At 29.2% G+C, this 25,729-nt stretch overlaps 1 long non-coding RNA gene across 1 annotated transcript; it reads left to right on the plus strand.

Annotated features, from left to right (window-relative positions):
- Positions 1 to 15,386: 15,386 nt before the first annotated feature.
- Positions 15,387 to 24,957, plus strand: LOC129958841 (uncharacterized). The gene is made up of 3 exons (XR_008783330.1): positions 15,387 to 15,529; positions 21,377 to 21,449; positions 24,620 to 24,957. It is a non-coding gene; the product is annotated as an uncharacterized LOC129958841 (long non-coding RNA).
- The last annotated feature ends 772 nt before the right edge of the window (positions 24,958 to 25,729 follow it).

Below are 25,729 nucleotides of genomic sequence, written 5' to 3' on the forward strand. Positions count from 1 at the left end.
CTCCGTGTGTACTCAATTGAACTGCAAAAATAATAATAATAAATATAAAAAACTTCTTAAGATTAAAAAATAAAGTACATATATATCAATGATATAAATCCGTATATAAATGTATAAAATTATATTTTAAAAATAGTTTGTCAGTGTTATTGAACGAATTATGTCCAAAATGAATTATATTCTCTAAAATGCTGTAGAAGCTGCATTTTCATATCAATTTCTTCACTCTGATAAAGTTTGCGAAAAGAAAATTAATTCTTTACATATAAGATATAAAACACTAAAGCTTTATTTTCCACATATGATATGATAATTTTTACATTATTGGTGTATTCACACTTCTATATCTACTAATTCTTGTAATAAATGCTTCCATTAAGATGAATGCATATCAAAGTTTTTTTAAGTAAAATGTTGATATTTAAATTACAAAACAATAGAAACATATACTTTTCTCAAACATTATGTTAATATATATAGTTACTAAGTAGTATTATGCATAATAACAAATATTAATATTTATTGTTACGAGAATTAATGGAAAAGAAGAATAAATACTCAAAAAAATGAAGGAAAAAATCTTATGAATTTTAGAGGTAAATAGATTTTTGTGCATAAAATATTCCATAAAAATATTTACAAAAATAGACGATTTTCCTTTGTTTACGCATGTCTATATGCATTGAAGTCCGAAAATGGCGGCATATCGAAAAAAATTATTATAGAGGGCGCTACGGCTGAAATCGAAGAGGGTGTTGCCCCGATGATACGATTATTTGCCATTGTCCCATTGGTTTCATATGATCCTGAAGTAGGCATGACTTTTTATTGCGCTCTGTAATTGGCCTCGTATGTACCCTGCTTAATAGATACAACAAGTGTAAAGGGAGAGCTTTGTAAATTACTATCCTCTCAGCCAACTCGCTTGAAGTATTTGTAAGGAAATATTAACGCCTCTCACGTTCATTTATTAGCATAACGGATTTGACAGTGATTGGTTAGGCTAGGATTATTTTGAGAAGTTTCAATTTATGGAAATGGAACTTTGACGCTCTCGATTTCAAAAGTCGCTGACATTTTAAGTATAATAAAATTGAATATTTCCAATTTATAAAATTTATTCCTCAAATAAAACTTATGTCGCATAGATTTTATTAGAATATCAATGCGTTTCAATTATTTCAATTATTATTATGCGTTTCAATTATTTCAATTATTATTATGCGTTTCAATATAAATTTATTAGAATATCAATGCGTTTCAAAATTGAATTTGAGAAGAAATTTATTTCTAATAAAATTAGAAAAGAAATTTATTTCCAAAAACAATTCAAATGAATCTGATTTTAAGGAAATGGGGATCCACAACTAGTTATATCTAATCGCTTACAGATTATTCGTAATTCCAATTGAAAAAAATAAGTATTTATGAGCTTTCAAATGAAATAAAGCAAGTAGAATGGTAAGTGAACTTGCATAATATACTTGTATTGCTTACAAACATCGCATAATTAATTTTCGCACTCATCTGGAACTTTTTTTCACTTATTACAAAAAATTAGAAGAATTAGTTGAAGAAAATATTGTTTAGAATTCTTGATGTAAATATTTTAATGCTTTTAAGTTAACGTATTTTCCGTGAATTTAAATTGACATTTTTTCCGTGAAAAGACTCAAAAATCGATGAAATAAAACAATGAGGTCAATTCACGGTCACGTACCAAACAAACCGCTTCTGTTCAATTTTCAACCGTTCTGCGCATGTCGTGATGTCTGCCGATAACGTTGACGAAACCATTGTTTAGTAAATATTACGCTAGCCGATCAATTATTAAAAACTTCTGATTTTTTTTAAAGATATTAATTTGAATTATTTTCTTCAAATTTTCTTAGTTATAGAATTTTATTTCTTATATTAAAATTTTAATTAGTATTTTCAATGGAATTATTGTTTTTCCATAATTAATAATTGTTTATAATAATAATTAATAGTTAATTGGTTTGGTGCCGCTTTATTCTTTCCTCCTCTCCCCCCTTTTTTATCCGAAGAATACATTTTGACAAATGACTATAGCAGTGTTTTTGAAAAATTACATATGTTCTTTTTTATATATTATTGAATGTTGAATCTTATCATTATAGTTCCCCCAGTTAGTTCTTTTTAAAAATAATTATTACTCTTAGATAAGTTAATATTTTCAAGCTTACTAATAAAATTATTATTTTTTTTCTTATGTAATTACTTTTATAAATATTGAGACTTGGTGTTTTCAGTTTGCTCAGAGGAAAGAACATGAAACTCAAATCAGTATATATTGAATAAATTATGTTTACAATTTCAAATTATGAAATATAAAAGGTATGGATAACATTTTTTAAATCTATGCAACTTATGAATAAATAATTTCATTTTAATTTGTAGAAATCATTAAAGGAAAACAAACAAAATCACGCTTTCATAATTTTTATTTACACATTACATATATATATTGTTACGAAATTTCCGGGTTCGTTTGGATAGTGGAAGTTAAATGGTGTGAAGAACGCTCAATCACCAGGCGGCAGTAGAAAATAAAACAACGACGTTTATTTACACGAAGACACACGGGACAGCACAAAGACGACAACTATATACAGCACAGAAGATGATTATCTTCAGCAGAGACGTGCAGCATACAACATCAGCATACAAAACAGCATAAACAGCAGCCTACAACAGATTCTACTGCAGACAGTAGCACACAACTTAGTTCAGCACCTGCTTCACTCCGTCGCTGCTCCGCTTATCTCTGGAAGGCCAGTTCTTTACCGTCGGTTCCGACTACGACTCTTCAATTCACGACGACGACTCTGGTTCACTACTACTCCCCGGCAGCTGCAGCTCCTTTTATAGGTCTCAGGAGGCTTGGCTAGAAACCTCTCAACCAATCAGGAACGTGCGAGGCGTAACTGGGTTCCTACTGGACGGTTCGGGAAAATTCTCGATGTTTCGGGTATAATCTATTTTGGCGCCAAAGTCGCCAAATTCGTCTCCAAGTCGCTAAATGGTCAACAAGTTTTTCGCCAATCTCTGGAACCTCCTATGGAACTAACTATGCTGGGTTAACCTTAAGGACTGCACGTCCCGGGCAGTCCCACTTCAATCAAAACGCTGGCGTAGGCTTCCGAATGATGTGATGATGTTGATGCGTTTGGCGACTTCCGGTCTTTTGAAGATGACATCATTCACTAATTTGGCGGCGACTAACGATCCATCCGAACCTTCGCAATGCTTTTGATACGGACCTCTTCGTCGTTTCGGATTGTACACCCAGACTTGATTTCTCTTCGTGAAATGCAATGTGTCCCATGGGGCGAACCGCTGGATCGTAGTAGAGTCCTCCGGAATGAATTCTTGCCAGGCTGGTCGGTTGATCACTTTGAACTTCTTCCATCGAACCAGCCGTATATCAGAATGATTCAACAATGCCTTCTGAAGTCCACTCGAATGCCAGGTATTCACCTTCGTCACCAAAGCTTCCGCGGGAATATCTCCGCCTATTCCCGGCTCATTCTCGACACTTGAGAATTGTCCGCAGCTCTCCACACTGGATCTTCTGAAGAGGACATCTGCCTTTACGGGAAGGGCTCTTCTGCAACGACACAACTTGAACGGATATATAGGAGATTCCTCGGCACCTACTTGCATGACACTCCTTGGAGAATCCACAGCAAAGCCGAATTCTTGGAGGGAATCGAGGCCATGACAACAAGGATCAGCGATTCCAGGCACGTAGTCTTCTTCCGTGAAACTATGCAAGGAGATATCAAGAGGCTTGCAGAGAGATAGTCCCTTTAATCTTTGGGACGAATCCAATCCAAACAGGGTAGCATTAACTCTTGTATAAATAGGCATCGAGCACGGGTCGCCACCAACAGACCCGTCCGAAGAAAGTCCATCTTCTGCATCCCCAAGCGCCTGTACTTTCGGTTCCACCCCAGGGGACTCAGTCGGAGAAGTCTGTTTCAGCTCCGCAACTATTTGACATTCTCCCTGTTCGCTCCTCTACTTATTAAACTTCGGTTCATCATCAGGATGGCTAAACTCCTTTTCAGTGACACCGGTCTCCATTCGATCTTCAGTCTTTTCTTCCACTTGGCTCTCGCTGCTTCCTTCCATTTCTTCTGTGATAACTTGGATGTCTTCAGTTTTGTTAACTTTATCTTCTAAAATTTCTTTCCACGGCGAAAGGTCTTTCTTCAATTCATTCTTCATGTCTACATATCCGGCTTTTATTTCTTCCGTGAAGGCTTTCATGTCTTGCAAAAGTTTCTCTTGTCCGACTTTATCTCATGCATAGATTTCTTCATCTCAGCCAATAGAGCCAGTAACTCCCCATTACCGCTATTAGCCATTTTAGCCTGAGATCTTGTTTTCACCATACACTGTTCACCACTATCCCACTTCTGACACCAAATGTTACAAAATTTCCGAGGTTCGTTTAGATAGTGGAAGTTATATGGTGTGAAGAACGCTCAATCACCAGGCGGCAGTAGAAAATAAAACAACGACGTTTATTTACACGAAGACACACAGGACAGCACAAAGACGACAACTATATGCAGCTCAGAAGACGATTACCTTCAGGCGAGACGTGCAGCATACAACAGCATACACAGCAGCATACAAAACAGCATAAACAGCAGCGTACAACAGATTCTACTGCAGACAGTAGCACACAGCTTAGTTCAGCACCTGCTTCACTCCGTCGCTGCTCCGCTTATCTCTGGAAGGCCAATTCTTTACAGTCGGTTCCGACTACGACCGACTACGACTCCTCAATGGGGTCAATTCATGTGACGTAAAAGTCACATGTCATGACCTATTCGCGCATGGCATTTAAGTTTCATCCGCACCGCTTTCGTCGATTAGTCTGCCATTAACGTTCTCCGCCGAGTATGAAGCGGATTTTTTTGTTTACATTTGAAGTTATAATTTTTGAGTCATTTTCTTTCCTCTTATTATGCGTTAAGAGAAGAAATACTGTTGTGCTGATGGATGCATGCTTTGATGCGAAACACAAGAGTGACTGTCATGATAAAATGTTTTCTTATTTTCCTTTAAACAATCCTGACTTGGGTTGATAGCTTTGGTATAGATTTTTTCAAGCCTTCGAAGTCGGTGATATGCTCCGATCATTTTGAAGAATTCATTCAGTGTGTGCCCATTTATTAAATATAGCTGTTCCAGTAATTTGGTAGAAAAACTATTCGAAGAAAAAGAAATCGGTAAGCGATTTGCCATCAAAAACAATCAAACAAAAACATGAGTGCATTTCTAATTTACTTTATTCACATTTGATGAAATTTCTGATAATTTTGAATATGCTTAGAAGGTTTTAAAATGTTTACATGAATATTACATTGCATTTTTCTACAAAATTTTATCTAAATTTAATTAATGTAAGTAAACAAATTCCTGTTGCAAAAATAACAACTGTTATAATGCTAAACTTAGGTGGAAGTGAATAAATTTCTTAAAGATTTATTTAGTAAGTAAATCCTTTACTAACTACTAAAAATCCAATTTTCTTATTGACTGTTATAATATATATATATATAATTGATTTATTTTATTAAAAGTGCTCTTAATTTGATAAATTGAATGCTATATATAAGAAATATATATATATATTTAAGTTTTGAAAACACATGTCATTTAGTTATGTATATAAATGCAAGAGAATTCATTACTAAGCAAAATTATATGAATTCTGATTTCAGTGGAATGTACTCTGCTTCTTTCCAGACTATTATTTTTTCTGAAATAATCGACAGAATCAGCAATTTGCAAAATGAGCTACAAGAACTTCAGGATTCTGTAAGAAAGAAAGAGATTCATTCCAGAAAATATTGGACTCTTTTTTTTTCTTTTTCTATTTCTTTAACATATCAATCTTGAATTATAAAATTCTGTAAAAGCATAAAAGTGTTTCTTTCAACTACTCTTTATATCCTATTTTAATTCTCTCTCTCTCTATATATATATATTTATCATGACCTTATTCTTGTTTATTAAATTTACTGTATTATATGTTTTTGTTTTATTTTATGATATTCATTCAATGTAATTTTTATCAATGTAACTTTAGCATTAAAAAAATTCATAAATGTTCTGCTTTAAAAGTATATTGTTCAACATTATGTTTTTATTGGTGATAAAAAAAAATGTTGTTTAGTATCTAGGATGTTTCTGTTGAATAAAACTGATTTCATTATTTACATTGATATTCTTGTAATACTGTGTTTATATTATTTCTAAGTGTCTAGAAAAATAGATGTTGATAAATAGTAAATAGTTTTTTTGAATTAGTGAGTGCATTAAAACATCCATTTGATCCTATTTTTCCAAATAATTATCATATATATTTTATCTATATTTTTTTTGTAATGTGTAAATAAAAATTATGAAAATTTGATTCAGTTTGTTTTCCTTTAATGATTTCTACAAATTAAAATGAAATAACTGATTCATTAAGTTGCATAGATTTAAAAAAAGGTATGTATGCCTTTTATATTTTATAATTTGAAATTGTAAACATAATTTATTCAATATATACTAATTTGAGTTTCATGTTCTTTCCTCTGAGTAAACATAAAACATCAAAGTCTCAATATTAATAAAAATAATTACATAAGAAAAAAAATGTAATAATTTTATTAGTAAGCTTTAAAATATTAATTTATCTAAGAGTAATAATTTTTTTTAAAAGAACTATATTCATAAGATTCAACGTTCAATAATATTTAAATAATATGTAAAAACGAACATATGTAATTTTTCAAAAACACTGCCATAGTCGTTTGTCAAAATGTATCCTTTGGATAAAAAAGGAAGGGATATGGAAAGGAAAGAATAAAGTGGCACCAAACGAATAAAAAAGCGATGGTAATTAATTATGCAAAAACAATAATTCCATTGAAAATACTAATTAAAATTTTAATATAAAAAATAAAATTATATAACTACGAAAATTTGGATTAAATAATTCAAATTCAATTTTTCATAATTGATCGGCTAGCGTAATATTTACAAAACGATGGTTTCATCAACGTTATCGGCAGACATCACGACATGCGCAGAACGATTGAAAATTGAACAGAAGCGGTTTGTTTGGTACATGACACGTGACCGTGAATTGACCCCATTCACGACGACGACTCTGGTTCACTACTACTCCCCGGCAGCTGCAGCTCCTTTTATAGGTCTCAGGAGACGAGGCTAGAAACCTCTCAACCAATCAGGAACGTTCGAGGCGTAACTCGGTTCCTACTGGACGGATCGGGAAAATTGTCAATGTTTAGGGAATAATCTATTTTGGCGCCAAAGTCGCCAAATGGTCGCCAAGTTTGTCGCCAAACTCTGGAACCTCCTATGGAACCAACTATGCTGGGAAGCAGCATCACAGGTTCGTAACAATATATATATATATATATATATATAGAGAGAGAGAGAGATAAAATATATGTGATAATTATTTGAAAAAATATGATCAAATGTATGTTTCAATGTACTCACTAATTCAAAAAACTATTTACTATTTATCAACATTTATTTTTCTAGACACTTAGAAATGATATAAACACAGTATGACAAGAATGTCAATGTAAATGATGAAATCAATTTTATTCAACAGAAACATCCTAAATACTAAAGAACAGTTTTTTTTATCACTAATAAAAACATAATGTTGAACAATATACTTTTAAAGCAGAACATTTATGAAATTTTTTTAAATGCTAAAGTTACATTGATAAAAATTACATTGAATGAATATCATAAAATAAAACAAAAACATACAATACAGTAAATTTAATAAACAAGAATAAGGTCATGATATATATATATGCACAGGGGGAGGAGTTAAATTGGATATAAAGAGAAGTTGAAAGAAACACTTTTACTCTTTCACAGAATTTTATAATTTAAAATTGATATGTTAAAGAAATAGAAAAAAAAAAAAAGTGAAGCATGCATTTAGTATTGAAGTTGGGAATAAAAATGATATAATAAATGCTGATATGGAAATTGATTTTCAATGAAAAGACCTTTATTTATTAAAACAGAAATCACTGAGGTGCACAGTGTTATAACAGGATATTATGATAACAATCAATTTGAGTTTAAATACAATAAATTATTGACATTTCATTTTTAACAATAGAAAAGTTGTTTGATATAAATTCACTTTGAATCCATCACAAATATGCAAATGTAATGAGAAAACTAGTAATATTCACTTCCACCTAAGTTTAGCATTATAGCAGCTGTTATCTTTGCAACAGGAGTTTGTTTACTTACATTAATTAAATTTAGATAAAATTTTGTAAAAAAAAAAAAAAGGCAATGTAATATTCATGTAAACCTTTTAAAACTTTCTAAGCATATTCAAAATTATCAGAAATTTTATCAAATGTGAATAAAGTAAATTAGAAATGCACTCGCGATTTTGTTTGATTGTTTTTGACGGCAAATCGCTTACCGATTTCTTTTTCTTCGAAGAATTTTCCTAGCAAATTGTTGGAACAGCTATATTTAATAAATGGACACACACTGAATGAATTCTTCAAAATGATCGGAGCATATCACTGACTTTGAAGGCTTGAAAAAATCTATACCAACGCTATCAATCCAAGTCAGGATTGTTGAAAGGAAAATAAGAAAACATTTAATCATGGCAGTCACTCTTGTGTTTCGCATTAAAGCATGCATCCATCAGCACACCAGTATTTCCTCTGTTAACACATAATAAGAGGAAAGAAAATGACTAAAAAATTATAACTTCAGATGTAAACAAAAAATCCGCTTCATACTTGGCGGAGAACGTTAATGGCAGCCTGATCAACGAAGGCGGTGCGGATGAAACTGAAATGCCATGCGCAAGAAGTACATGACATGTGACGTAACCAGAATATATTATACTCAGAGCAAAGCTTAGCATGTGGATCTCGAAGTATAATGTAAACATAAGCTATAAATGGAAGCATCGGAAAGCTCATGTCAACCTTTAGGAGTCCAATCACAGCGCAGTTTACACCAGCCTGATGCTTTTATAAGATGCGCTGTGATTGTACTCATTTAGGTTGACATGGTCTGGTCGATTTCTAGAGAGTGTCAATTTCACATGAATTGACCCCATTGAACTTAATGCTGCCAAATTTTATTTGTACTTGCTATTTACACAGTAAGTGCTCAAAAAGAAAAAAAAAAAAATCAAAACTGAAATTTTTATTAAAATAGAACTTATTAAAGTTTTGATCCATCGAAAATTTCCCATTTTCTTTCTTTTTTTATTTTTTTCTCATTATGATATAAATCGAACCGAAATTGATGTAAAAGTTTTAATAGAAATTATTAAATCCATTACATCTGCAAAATAGATTTCAAAGTTATTTGAAAAATGTGATACCCGACATAATTAAATACGAAATTTATTAAAATTAAATTCTTATTCCAATGAGGAAGGGTGGACGAGGGTATGAATATTCGAAAGTAGAACATGAAATTGATTTTATAAATTTTAATGCTGTTTCATTAAAATTTATTTAAAAAATTATGTATTTTTAGTGATTTATTGTCACATTGGTTAAAATAACTAAAGCAGAAATTTCATCAAAATCAAATAATTTTATATGTTGTATCATTCATGTATTATTATATTCGGGATATTTTTAGGATATTACAGAATTTTCCACTTTTTCTAACATATAATTTGATTTGGAACAACCTAGCGTTTAATGAAAGTTATGTTGAAAATTTGTAGAAATACATCTACAATAAAGTATCTGATAGCAAAGAGGCATTTGTGAAACGGCCTTGCAAAAAATGTCTTATTTTATATATACCATCAATACTTTCCCTTGTGTAATGTAGTGTTGAAAAATTTACGGGGTAAGGGTGGGGAGATAGTTGCAGAAAACATCGTTCACGCAGGCGAGCTATACCGCAAACGGTTTTCTTTGATAAAAGAATGTTAATTAATGTCTTTGTTGAAGATTACAATGAAACGGGGAATCACGGTAGTAGCAGAGTGAACATGTGCTATTCATACTAAATACTTGAAGATGAAATTCATTCAGAGTAAATTTGAAGCAATTTAATAAAATATGATTGAATTTTACCATTTTATTACAGGTATCATTTCAAAAAAAGAACCGTGAGGAAATTGGGTTAAGATATTAAACACAAAAATGTTCACAAAAATTGCTTGTAAAAAATATTCTTTTCAAAATGACAGCCTAAAATATATATAATTAAAAAATTTGGAGTTTTTTCAAATATTAGCATTACAAAAATTATTAATAGCGTTAGTTATATTTAGCAATATTAAAAAAAGTTTTTCTTAAAAATTATAAATTAAATTCTTTCTTAACTTTTGCAATTTAAACAGTCCAATCGAATTTCTACTTTTCCTTAGGAAAAAATACGTAACAGTAATTTTATTCTTTTAAGCTGTTGACCAATATGTACAAAATTAGCCTTTGAGTTTTACCCTAAAGTGCTAGAAGATAAAGATTATATTGAATTTTCGAGTTTAAATGAAACACTATTAAATTTTGAGGAAAAGTATATAACAGTCCTTTAAAATGAATGTATATTATAAAGTCCCATAAATTGATCTATAAAATGTAATGATAAATTAAGGAGATCATGAGCAAATTTTAAATAAATGAGAATTTGGAAAAAGCATTTTTTTTCATAGGAGCTAAAGTGCATGTTATGTAGAAGGAAATAACTGGTAAAAGTTTAAGACAAATATTTGCATTATTTTTTGAACATTCGACTCTATTGGGAATAAAAACCAAGTGTATCGAAAAATGGCTATAAATACTTTTTTATCAATCTGAGAAATCTGAGAAAACAAAAAAGCAATCTACCCTAAAAAATTTTCTACAATTTCAAGTGGTATCAAATGGTACTAATTTCAAAAATTTGTGAAAATGAAATTTTTTTTTTAAAAAAAAAGTCTTATATTTTAGTGATTGATCCTCAAGGAAACGAAAAATTAGGGATCGTGAGAGTAATGATAGTAGTAAAATGAATACCGGCTTGTATGTATTTTGTATGAGAAATATTTACACGATAACATTTTACAACTTATTTTCAAAATATATTTAACAAAAATGAATATAAGAGCTTTTTGTTAAATTATTTCAATTCAAAATGTCCTCAAAATATAATTTAGCTGACTTAATGTAAAAAAAAGCTAAAATGCAAGATCGCTGGAGACTATACGATTTTATGCAAAAAAGAAAGTTAATAAAGCATTCCGAAAAAATATGTTTAAATGACATTTGGATGGACACTGGGGATTTTTTATTTGCTTGAAAACTTCATTCCAAGTATTGATAATAATTATTAAATTTATTGCTTATTGTATTATACAATTTGTTATAATTTGAATTTTAATGCAGTTGTACATCGTATAAGATTTTTACTTAGTTATTATTTTATTGCAAATCAAATTAGTCTCTTCTTTATTTTTATGAACATAAATAATATATACATTCATATTATTGGAAAGGCAGCAGGGAATTTCACCTATAGAAAAATTGTGAAAAAAGTTCAAACCGTAAGTCCTTCTTCGGTAAACTTGCAGAACAGTGTAGCAGAATAAGACTATTAATGAAAAAAAATTGAAAAATTTTAATACAGTAAAAATATTTTTCTGGAGGTTACGAGAAGCAAACATATTCGCAAAATTTTAGTGAATATTATGAAGAGATGTGATGCAATAAAAATTAATAAAAATGCAGAGTAAATAATTAAGATTTTAATTCATTAATGGTTATAAAATATTCTAACACTACTATTTTTTCGGTATTATGATATCAAATCAGTTCTACTTATTTTTAAAAATGCACACACACACATAGACACAAACAGATACAAATATTTTAATAGCTGAACAAAGAATGAATTCACCCCAAATAAAAATTATGCAAATATATACATATTTTTTTTGTTTGTTTGTTTGAGGAATTAAATCTTTCTCCCTAATTTCGAGAAATAATTTTACAATTCAATGTAATAAAAATGTTTAATAAGTTTAAACATTTTTTAAAAAATTCATGAGATCGGACACATTTAATTATTAACAACTAGAACCTTATCAAAGCAAAAATTATAAATATTTTTTTTTACGTAAGTTTTATGCAGTGTTATATGAAACACGAATACCACTTCCTACACAGATTTGCTGCGTTTTGAAACTACAAGGCAATTTTAATTTTTTTCAGAAATAGAAAAAAAGAAGGATCTTTTCTTCTCACAAAGTGAAAATTCGACGAAATAAGCAAAATTGACACTGCTTTCGGTGGCTGGGAATTAATTAGCATTCCTACTGGGCTGAAAATTTGCAGAAGGGAAAGCAATATCTTGCCCAATATGTGACCCTTCAAAGTAGTAAACAATGCAGCACAAGTTAAACAATGTAGAAAATGGAGAAATTCAATTTTAAAAAAAATTTCATTTCAGAGCAATGCATAATAAATATATTACGTCATCCATACTTAAAAATTAGATTTAAAACACATTTTAGAAAAAAAAGCTTATAATTTTTCTAAATACTTTTTAAAGAATAAAAAAAGCCTATAAAAGGAATATAAAATTAGTTATGCCTAGAAAAATCCATTCATCTAGTGATTCTTTTCTAATTGTATAGAATAAATGAATGGTTTCATGTGATGGATCTATGAAATCACATCCATAAAAGTATTATTTTGTATGAGAAATATTTACACGGTAACATTTTTTTCAAAATATATTTAACAAAAAAGAATATAAGACCTCTTTGTTGTATAATACGTGGTAAATAATCAACTTAAAAAAAAATTTCTTTTTACTTTATTAATATACAATTTATCATTCTCAGGTTCATATACCATGAAACCTCATGATAAACACTGATAATGCTTCGTTATCAAAAATAGCAGCGATGAAATAGAATGATCAAAAACTGCGTTACAAATTCAAGTAAAATGAATTTCAAGTTTCCTCATTATTGATATTTTTGTCTTGAAATACTGAAAAATGCATTTAAAAAATATTTTACTCATAATGCTTAAAAATTTATACACGATCGATCATTCTTAGATGAATGCATTAAAAAGACATCGAAGGAGTCAGTCGATTTCAGTTTTATGTACGATATTAATGTAAAATCTTAAAGTCGGCAACAGGCAAATATGTTGTATATGGAAAGGGAATGAAAAGAGTCACGGATTCCTTTCAATCTAAAATCGCACTTCAACAATTCCCCGTATAGACATTACGCTATCAAAAGTAGACGACATCTCTGAAAGAAAAGAATGTGTATCGGCTTATCCCCGACCCTCCATGGGGTGGAAATAAAATCCCAGAAACACAAAACATTCTTCTCTTGTGTCCTGAGGGTCCCATTCCCTTAACGTGAATAAAGGGAAAAAGAGAAATCTGCGAATGGGTTGAAAAGTGAACGGACCATTTATTCTTGGAATTATCGTATCATTGAATTGCATATCACGGAAATTTATCGCAGTGGTGACTTCACTGGAAAGTACGAAGTCACTGATCCGGTTAATGGTAGCGACCTTTAGTTTAAGATATTCGCATTTGACAATGTACTATCTCATATAGATAATTTTTAAATTCTTATGACATGACTCTCTGATTGCATATATTCTTTCACTACTGGCGTCATCTATTGGTAGAATATAGAACTAAAGTAAACATTTTAAAGAAATGACATGTATTTTTTTTATTGAACTTTTTCAGAAAATGGTTTACTGTAATAAATTAATTAAATAAATAGTTTTGAAAAAAATCAAATTTAAAAAGTAAGCTGAAATAAATAAATTAATGCAATCACACTTTACTAAAATTAGTAAATTAAATATTAATTAGAATTAATAAATTATATATTTAATACTAATTAATAAATTTTAATTAATAATTAGAGATGCATAATCCACAATTTTTTGAATAACAAATAATATTGCTATTGCGTTCCAAATATCTGTTATTTCAATCATATTATTAAATAAAAATTATTATTTAATATTAAATATAAAATTTATTAATTGTAATTAATACTTAATTTACTAATTTAATTAACGTGTGATTGAATTAATTTATCTGTTTCAGCTTACTTCTTAAATTTTATTTATTTCTCAAAACTATTTATTTAATTTATTTATTAGAGTGAACCATTTTCTGGAAAAGATAGTTAAAAATATATATAATTTCTTTAAAATGTTTACTTTAGTCCTATATTCTACCAATAGATGGCGCCAGCAGTAAACAGAGTACATGTAATCAAAGTCAATCATGTCACGAGCAATTAAAAATGAACTGTATGGAATAGTGCACCATCAAATACGAATATCGGTCACTCCCGTAAAGTGGAGCGGTGACTTCGCACTTTCCAGTGAAGCCTCGCAGTTTCCGGTGAAATCACCGCTCCGATAAATTTCAGTGATATGCAATTCAATGATACGATACGATAATTCCAATAACCGGTCCGTTCTCTTTTCAATCCAATCACAGATTTCTTTCGAGAGCTTCCATTGGACAGATCGTATCGATTCTTACTTTCCAGTAAAGTCACCGCTCCGGCAAATTTCAGTGATATCGTATCGATTGTTACTTTCTATCGTGATCCAAAACCTGTAATCGAAATATCATCAGTAAGATCGTATCAAGGATTTGAATCACACCCCTCTTTGAAAAGTATTGATCACTTGTATTTGTGACTTTTTGATATTGGTTACGTAATAACCGCTCTGAAAATATTCGTCATCCCTATTAATAATATGATTCAAATATTAGATATTTGGAACAAATATTTAAAAAAAACAATAGCAAAATTATTTGTTATTCAAAAATTCACGGATTATGCATCTCTCCTCATTTTTCCTATGAAGCGTTATAAGAATTCTCAAGGCCATTTTTCCGAAATTGGGTAGTCATTGCGCTTTAATATTTTAATGAGTGAGCATCCTAAAAGCATACTACCGTCATACAATATCTCTTCTCGAACTCAATTTTCCAATCCCTGACGTCCCTTTATCAGTCGTAGCAAAACAGATATTAATCACCATCATAAAATTTCTTTATTGCGTTTAATGATAAATTTGTTTATCTTTCCTATCTTTTAGTTTTTACCCAAATTTTTCTCCTTTAGCTTTTAAAAAAATTTCAAATCCGAAAGTACTTTTAAAGTTTCTTGGCCATACAAAGGTTGATAATTTGAAAAAAAAAAAAAAAAAAAACTGCAGTGAATATAAATCTACAAAAAAACTTCAAAATAAATCTAAAAAAATCCAAAATTTAGATAACTGCCTTTTCTGCTAAAAATCTGCAGGCAACGTTTAATCCATCAAATTTGAAAAGCTTTCACTATTCAACCATCAAGTAATAAGACATTATTAACTGCAACCTGTTGACATTCCGATAACAAAGAATAGTTGCCATTTCAAAGTTTGAGCATCTTCTCAGTTTTTCTCCATTAGTGAGTATTGATTAGGTGTGATTGATAAATTTTTTTAGTGATTGATAATTATATTACGTTTAATTAACACATTTCTAGATTTAACTTTCAATTATTTTCCCAAAATGTAAAAAGAATTGGCCGATCTCATGTTTGAAAAAGTAACTTCCCTGAGGAAACTAAAATCGATATTCCGTTTAGAATTGAACAGATCCGTTTAGAATCTAGCCTTTCTCTTGCCTAGGATCCATTATTGGTTTTAAACAATTGTAAATTTGCAAAATAGTCTTGCTGCTGGGTGTGTTTTTTAAATAGAAAATTTGTAAACCCTCAAGTACTCGTATGTCGACTTCTTGACATCACAGTAGTTACTTTTTCCAAAGCATTTGTCAAAACGTGTTGCTCTGAATTGCTGTCACTTTATGAATGGTCCAGAACAAGGGTATTAAAACAATATGTACCTGAAAAATGAAATGTTTCGTTTTTCACTCTAGAGTTTGGATGAAATTTATCCTATGCATGTTTTAGCATTTCTGATTCATTTTACATTAATGTTATGACAGTATGAATGTGAGCAGCATAAGTTAAGGGATTATCTTACGAGTGTTGAAATATATTGTGAAAATAATAATACCTCAAATTTGCTATTTTAAATTTATTTATATCTTTACATGAAAATATATTCATTTATTAAAGGTGACTAATTTTATTGTTTTAAAACCCAATAACATAAATAGTGAGTTAGAATGATCCTCATGTATTTTAATGTTCTAAAAGTAGGTGAAATGGAATTTCATTCAATATTTGAGGTAATTGTAGGTTAAATGTATTGTTCAATTTTATTAGTGAATAAATTATATTAACTACTATCAGGGTTCCATTAGGCTTTGTAGGGATCCTTTAGCAATGTAAATTTCAGCGCCCTTCCAGATTTCTGTAATTGGCTATATTTTATTAATTTTAATTTAATATCTATGTAAGCACTTTTTAAATTATTTCTTTAATTAGTAAGTGAAATAACAAACGCCTATAATAGTTATTCATTATCTAGAGAATTAGGTTATTGGGTTTTTTTTTATTCATGAATTATTTTAAAGTATTAATTGTAAATATTTATATTTCTTACATTTTTATATTTTCCATCAGTTATCAGTTTTTAATGTAAGTAATGCCAATCATAATAAAGTACACAATCATAAAATGTTTCATAATAATATCTGCTTTTTTTAATTATTTTTTAAAAATTATTATATTAATATTGAAAACATGATATCTATTATCAAACATTTAAAAATTATTTCACTTCAGTGCAAAGGTTCTTATTGTGAATTATATACATTTTTACGTAATATAAAGTACATTAGGCTTAGCTAAAGAAAATACTCCTGGCTGTCTGAACAGTCGGTTCTTGCTTGGTCCCTTCTTTCAGTGCGCATCCATCCCAGAAGTGTTAGGAAAAGGCTATGAATCTACAGATAACTATTAGCATACACAAAAATTTCTTTATTTGTGAATTCCTTAATACTTTTTTAAAGATGTATGGGGTTAACTTTATATTATAAAGCAATTGCTAAAAAAATTACACTTTTTGAGATTAATTATTGGGATTTTTTTTTCCATTTTACTAACCAAATGCATGCAGGTAAAGTTTATCGGTGTATATAACTATTAAAAATCAAGAATTTATTCCTGACTTTTTAATATTTTTATGATGCTTCAAACTTTGTCGATTTGTTTCAGAAGCAAGGTTGATTAAAATTTGTATACAATAAAATTCCAATTTTCTTTTTTACCATTAAGGTTGCAACTCATATTGGTTGATAATTGTGGTTGATTTTAAGAAATGTATATTAAATCATTATTGGGAGATTCATGTGTAATAATATTTTATTTGATTTGGGTATCTGACTTTGCAAATAAATAAGATTTTTCATTTTTTAATATTCTTAGAACTAAAAACTTTTGAGTAATACTATATAGTGTTTTTTACAATTTTTTGGATTTTTATTATGTTAAATACTGTTTGATAAAATATTTTAGTATTCTCTATTCATTTCAGTATTTTCTTATATATATTATTTTACTTAAATAATGTTTTCAGAAATTTTTAATGTTTATGCTGTCTTATGGATTATAAAGTATGTGTAAAATTTATTCAATCTGATGGAAGTTTATTTTTCAATTAACCTTCATCAATAATGATTCTAATGTAAAAAAAAGTTATTAAATTATGGAAATTTTATACATCAAAATTTGACTGCTCAAAAATTTATCTGTTTTGGTTAAATCGTAACATGTCCAACTACTGCTTATTAAAAGCTCGTTTATTTATGGGGCTCTATTTTGTAAGACGATTGCATAAAAAAATATTTTAATTTTATGGAAATTATTTGTTGTTTAGTCTGAAATATAGTTTTTAATTATTAAAATTAATCGAAATGGCTTATACTTTAATGCAGCACTAGAGAGTTGTTCCAGAAGTATCAGTGTGCATAGATCATGTATCATTTTCTTTTAAATCTTTAAAAATTTATTTAGAAAAAAAAATGCCTAAATGCAGTGAGGATAATTGTTTGTTAAAACGTGTTTTCCATTATATTAATTTCAAAGATTTATTGTAGTTCTTAAGCCACGTTCCAATGACCTGTACACGCCTTCAGACCTACACACTTTCCCCTCTCTTGTGGTTTTCCGGGGTGCTTTGATGTCCATTCATTTTAACGACAATTTGCTGGAAGCTTTTTATAGCATCCACAGGCGGGGATGATGGATCAGTTGGAAGATTTACGACCATATCTGTAAAGGCCACAGGTCATCGGAATGCGGCTTTAGAGCATCATGTTCCAGAATGTTTATCAGTCAAAATCTCAAGTTAAAAAAAACTCCCCAAGCATGAAATATTGTAGCTTTCCTATAAAAATGTTTAAAGCAAAGAATGATGTTAGAAAAAAGATGCCTTTCTGTTCAAGATTAGGATAGAAAGGAAATAGAGGCATTATTATTGATAGATGGAACTGTTTAATTCTTGTTTGCAGTGAAAAGAATTTTTTTTTTTTTGTTGAACATTTCATTTATGTGATTCAATAAATAAAATTCAATATTATACATCTTGTAAGATTTTCATGGGAGTTGAGGTGTAAATTGGGTGGAAGGAAGGGGTATCAATTGTTGGAAACTGCTTGCATTGATTGCCTCTTAAACTGAGGAAACTATCAAAAATTGTTACTAATGAAGGGGTACATTAAAGACGAGAATATAAATACTGGATAGTGCTGTATATTAATTTTAAGCTTTTTTACACATCACTTTAAGCATTTCAACTTCAGGTATTTAATCCCTCTTTTAAATATCCTTTCCTGATTAAAAATTAAATCATATAAAATAGATTGTTGTAGGTTTTTGTTTTATTCATTATTCATGTTTGTTCATTTTTATATTTCAATAAAGGTACTTTTTTATAGTAAATTTTTTAATCAGTAGAAGCTTCTAACTTCTCCTTGTGAGCAGATATTATTACACTACTTTTTTTTCTAAATGAATTATTAAAAATAAAAGTATTTTTAACTAAAAATTAAATAAATTTCTTTAGAGCAGTAAAGTTTTTCTGCTCTAAATTTTATACATTTATTCAATACATGAAAACACGCGATATGGAATGTTGATTATCTTGCTAATTGTCTTTTACAGTAATTTCATTTCTCTTAAGACATATCTCTTGTGTATCATCCTCATATTTGGTATTTAGATACTTTTGGCAATAGTAAGTGGTTTCTGTGCTGCGTGTGAAAAGTTGTTGCATTTGTCATATGTTATATGGTTTTTAGGAGTGGCAACTCTAAATTGAAAAACTTGCTGTTTCAGTTTTATTATTCATTTACACTGAGAATTCAGTGTTTAATGAGAGCAAGAATTACAAAACAAAATGTAAAAGAGGAAAATGGTAAACAAAAAAAAAAAAAAAAAGATGGAAAATGAATTAACAAATAGGAGAAACATGGGATGGGCTATGCATTAAATAACTTTGGAAAGCATGAAAATTTGCTAATTGCATACAACTGATATACATCGTAGGGGGAAAAAAATATTTTTTTCTTTTCTTTTCTTTCTCCTTTGAACTTAGCTTAGTCTTAGCTGACTTTTTAGCAGATGCATTTTGGAACTTGGCCAACTAATGCTCTTTACTGTTTCTTCTTTGCCTTGCATTCATATCCAATATTCATCTTCATTCTTTTCACTTGTTTTTCTTTGCTTTCTTTCATTGGCTATTTGGAGTTTTGTTTTCTCTTTCATGTTGCTTTGGAAGAAATCCAAATATTCAAAATATATATCATTTACTTTTATTAGAAATCTCTCATAAAAAATGCATTGATAATAATTCAGTTATGATTAGAAATTTTGATTATTTAAAGATCAAACTGTCCTTTAAGAAATGTATTTCAACTTTATTCTCTTGAAAAATATGTTTTGTAGTAGGTAATTGGCTAAAGGATGGAATAATAGATGGATGTTAAATGTGCACGTTTTGAAGAATGTTTTGTAAATACTTTAATAAATGATTTGAAATTGTTAAAATTCATTGCAGATCTCATACTTTTAATAATTCTAATAAGTATTATTGAATGAATTATATAAATAAGGTGATGAAGGTCAATAAATTTTTATTAGAGCTGCAAATTTTGTAGTTAAAAGTGTAAAACTGTGTGTAATTGAGTGTCAAAGTACATTTTTACTAGTTGACTCTTCTAGAATCTAGAGATCCTGCTGCCACTGAACAAAGCAGTATCTTTGAGATTTCTGTCAAAATCAGGATAGATAAAATGTTTTATATTAAATAGTAACACTTATTAAATGTTTAACTTTAAATATTTTTTTAAAATGTTTCCTAGCGCAATTAAGAGAGAATTATGGCAATGTTGACTTTGGTTCTTGATATCTGGATTCAGCTTGTCCTGAAATATATGGGTTTCATTGTTTTATAAAAATATTCTTATTGGCGAAACAAAGTAATTAAGAGAAACATTTATGAAAGTGTTTTTCATACTTTCATTAAAAATGATCTCTTCTCTGAAAAATAATAAAATAAACCATAAACGGAGTTGTAAAGATATCTGTAGCATGAAAAACCGGCATTCTGCAGAAGCTAAGAATAAGGTGAAAATAAGCCATCTTTTTGAGACATTCAGCTAAATCAGATGAATATATTTTTTTCTAATCACCTTAGATTACAATAATTGCATGTAAATATTAATATTACTTGTTCAGTTTAAGAACTTGTTATAACATTCAGATAGATATAATCCTTAGTGATTTTCATACATTAGTTTTTGACTCTTATACTTAATTTTTTTTGAAAAAACTATAAATATATTTATGAATAAGTGATATATAATATTTTTTATAAATATCAAACTTAGTCATTTGTTTATCTTCGATCATTATGGTACTTTTCGACACAATTATTTTAGTACAATTCGTTTTAATTGCTTCTCCATAAATTAGCTTATATATGCTGATTTATTAATTTTATTCATACTTACTAATTCATTAGCTTAGCTGATTTGATAGTTTAAATGAATAAATCCTACACAAGGTATATAAATATATTTTTAAACTGTGAATTTATACTCAATTGAAGAAACCTAAGGTTTTGAAAACATCTTATTGCCATCTGAATCCTAGAGGTGAATCTTGGAAGTTAGACCTCAAAAATTAGGACCTGGAGTTTGGGGAGAAGGGGAATTAGTTGCAAAACTTTAGAGTGGCAATGTGTGTCGTTATTTTGGTTCATTTAAATTGATCTGAAATGGAAATTATTATTTATAGTTTTAATACTTGCATTTTCATTTATTATTTATCTTTCCCTTTCAGCGGTACTGCAGTTCCTGGCCAATTCTTTTCATCTACTTGAGGCAGTTGACCCCTCGATTAGCTGACACTATGGGTAACGATAAAAATTCTTTTTGTTTTTTTGTTAGCTTTCTCAAAAGCAAAACTGTTTTCATGCTGCTGCCCATTTTATTTAAGGAAATGTTGCAATAGGAAATATGTCTACATACAATATTTAAGGAAATAAATGCTAATCAATCTAAAAGAATCTAAATCAATATGTGGTGTGGCATTTAGAATTTTTTCATTCTGTTAGTGAGGTATTATGAATTATATTAATCTAGTGAGGACTGGATTGGTTTTTGCTTTTATCTTAAGTTCCTGCAACTTTTGTATACTTCTTTAATTTTATTTTCTCTTGGCCCCAGGAAAAGCATTTAATTTTCATTAGTACCTTGAAAAATAAGTGTAATGATGCCCATTATTTTTTGGAAGATATTTGTAAATCTGTTTGAAACTTGGGTGTGTCTTCAGAATTGCATCAGTGGAAAAAATTTTGATATTGGAATGCATTCTGTCGCCTGTCTTTTATCTCTGTGTAGTTTGAAGGGATAAGAAATGGTACTGCTACCATAACTGCTTAAAAATCCTCTATAAACCCAGCAATTAGAAATCAGCTTTTACAAATCTGTTCTATTATTTACTTTTGCAATTAGTCAAATACTAAGGAAGAGAGATTTGATGACAAATGACAATTCTAGAAAATGCATGAATTTTGGTGAAATCTATTAAGAACCTAAATCCAGGATCCTTTTGAAAAATTCCTTACTGTTTCATGGAATCCTTTTAAATAGAAGCACAATAACAAGTGGGATTCACTCTTTGGAGTATTGATCACAGAATGAACTCTAAACCTTTTCTAGAAATGTTTCTAGACAAGAAGATTGCCAGAATGTTTTCCTGTTGACAAATGTTTTGAAAAGGAAAAAAATTAACATAAAGCTGAATTTTACCTCATTGATAGGCCACTACTAGAAAAGCATTTTCTCAGAAGTCCCCAAAAATCTTCCCTGTTGCTTTCCTTCTTGTTTTATCTCTCAAAAGTTCAAAATGGCTCAATTTGTGGAACAACCAATGTCTCATTAATTATTGATCAGATCGAGTTTATCTTTTTTCCATTTTGTTTATTATTAAAGGGCCTACAGGAATATGTTATATTTATGTTAACTGAATAAGTGTTTTTTGTTTTGTTTCTATCAATATAGAGTATCTGTAGAAAAATGGTTTTTCAAATTTGATTTTTCCATTGTATTTTTTTTGAAGAATTATTCTTATTAAAGTAATAGTTGGTTTTCTTTAATCTACTGATTTTCCATAATGTGCTGTGTTAATAGTGGGAAGGCATGCGAAATTTAGGCATATGACACAACTGCTCACTTGCATGTGCAGTGAGATTTACTGCACTACAAGGTGAATAATGGATCATATAATTTATGCATGAAGTAGATGTAATGGGAATACATTTTCTACAAGGTACAATCACTTTTCATTTTTAACATATTATATTATATATTTAAACTGTGTTTCCTAAGGAAATAACATGATATAAAACAATATAAAATAATATATATATATGATTTTTAGTGCATATGCCATTTTGGGTTCAGAGAGTATCTCCTCCTTTCTTTCTCCAATGGCCATTCCATAATTCACCACCTAAGTACCTGCCTTGACTGTGCAAAATCTGCTAATGCTCAAAGGCATCATGCACACAGTAGTTGTAGAATCCAGTAATACTTCAACCCAACTGTTAGTCTATTACAACTAGTTAGGCTATTTCTGCATTTCTATTAACTTTTAATTTATCAATACCATAAAAAGAAGAGGTGGAATTACATGTGATCAATGCACAGGAAAATAGTAAAAGTTGTCACTAGCTCTTGTACTTTTCAGTCAATATTTCAATTTTGTATGGGACTGTTGAAAAAATAAAATGCCATATTTCTCGTATATATCGGAATATTTTGGAAATATTTTCGCATACATTCACTGAAATTGAAATAATTAAAAAATGTACATTAGGCCGTACAAAAATGTCATATCTTATTTATTAAGAATTAGCTCCATGAAACTGATGGCTGAAAAATTTGCAGAAGTTGGAGAAATTGATGCCCAAATATATGAATTGAAAAAAAAGTAATCATGGTTTGCAATGTTTTTTCATAAGTAATCATTAAATCTGTATCAGAACGAAAATGTTTTGTGTTCTATTTCACCCGAGTCCTTCATTTTGTGTGACTTACAGTTATAGAACATGAGAGGTAATATATACTCTCCCCCTCCCTTGATATATAAATTTTTTCTTGCTGAATTTTAGATAATAAATAAAGTTTTTTTTTTTTTTTTTTTGTATGTGAAATATTAAAGTACTTTAAATATGCTATTATTTCCAATAATGTTAAATTGTTGCTTTCTTTCATTACTTTTTCCATTCCTTAAAATCACATTGTATTATAATTAATTAACATGAGTACTATTTGCACATTTCCTCGTATCTTGAATATACATACAGGGGAAAACGCAGGGCGTTTTTTCTCCCTCAGTTTTAAGTGACAAACCTGATTCTGTTTTTTTGCATGTGTTGCATATTACAATTTACAGATGGAAGTTGTGATTAAAAGAAAGAATTGGGGGTTATTTGTTTGAAATTATTTCAATTATCTTCTCACTCCAGTTCAGTACTTGGCTATATCTCATTTATTTCTGTGTTGGGAAAAAAAAAAAAGCATTTGGAGGCTTAAAAAAATATGATTTTTTATTAGAATATGTAAATTAAACAACTATCATTTGAAAATTAAAACATTATTAAGCTATTTTGACGAAAATGCTTTTACAATTCAAAAATAAGTTAGCTCAGAAAACATTTTGTAGAATTTTCAAATTAACAAGATTCTTTTTATAAAAATAATATTCATTTTGTGATCTTACAGCGAGCTCATTTTATTTTTGCTCATTAATATCCAATTATTTTTTCCAACTTGTGGGTAAATAATTTAGAAAAAGCAAGTAATGCCTAGAAGAAAATGTGGATGCAAAAAAAAAAAAAAAAAAAAAAAAAAGTTTTTCTTAACAGTTTGTCTGAAACTGTTGCATGTATTTCAAAGCACCCAGCATAAACTGCATGCCATTAATACATGTTACTGAAATATTAAATTTATAAACTTCTTTTCATTATTGTATAATTTTTCATTCATTAAATAATGCAATTCATTTTGTTTTTTACAGCGATGCTAGAAAATCCGAAACCCTGCGTGATTTGCTATTACCGTAGTGCGATGCCTTTCTGTTCTAAGCGTGATCATGTGGTTGCTGTAGTTAAAAGAAACATGATGGTTTGCATCTTTTGCGATGCTCGTTTTGGTGACAAGAAGGCATTTGCCAAACATATGCATATGCATTTCCCAGAAGCGAAATCAGTGGAATTTCAGGCCTAGAAGAGATGATTCCAAATTCATCATTCATTTTATATTTCCTTTTAAGTTTTCATTATGTACTAAACTGTTAAAACAGTTTAAAGTTCCTGTATTTCAAATAGTCATTGTAATTAAAACACATTTACACTATTTTGAGCCTGGTATTATCATTTCACTTACCTTAAGTCTTTTTTTTTCCCCCAGCTTTTAAGTTTTATAAATCTTTTGCAATGATTATTTTAAAAGCATCATATTTATTAAATATTAAAATTATATGTCAGTGCAATTTTGTGTTGCACATCTTTTTGTCATTCTTGTGATAATTAAAATACTTTTTTTTTTAATGGAACTGAACTATTCAGTAATGTAATCAAAATTAGGCAGTGCTGTCTCAAATCTGACCTGTTTGTATTGTTAAAGAGTAGAGAATAAGAAGGAAGCCAGTGATAGAGAGTAAGCCAGAAATATCTTCATAGTAAAATATTTTTGTGATTAAAATGCGTAATTATTTTATCTAGGTATTGAACTTGTGAAATTTTAAGATTTTGTAAATGAAACCATGCATTTTTTGGTTATTTCTTAATTTTGATTAAACATTAATAAAATGCTGCTAGTTGAAAAAATGAATATAATTGAAATGTGAAAAAAAAAAAAAAAGAATCGTGTTAAAAAATCCATATTAATTTGAAGCTACACAATTAATTTCAATGTAAAATAATGACATGGGCAAATAATAATACAGAAAATATCGTGCATTTTTGGAATCAAAATGAAAATACATGAAAATGTTTGCAAAATTTTACAAGTAATATTTAAATTTACAAACTTGTACAATTCTGCCACAATCCTGGTGGAGTTTATAGAACTAGTAGGAATGACACCACTTAAATAATACGAGGTCATGTCACTATAGTGCCAGTCA

This window comes from Argiope bruennichi, chromosome X1 (genome assembly GCF_947563725.1).
Source record: "Argiope bruennichi chromosome X1, qqArgBrue1.1, whole genome shotgun sequence".
NCBI classification, from domain to species: domain Eukaryota; kingdom Metazoa; phylum Arthropoda; class Arachnida; order Araneae; family Araneidae; genus Argiope; species Argiope bruennichi.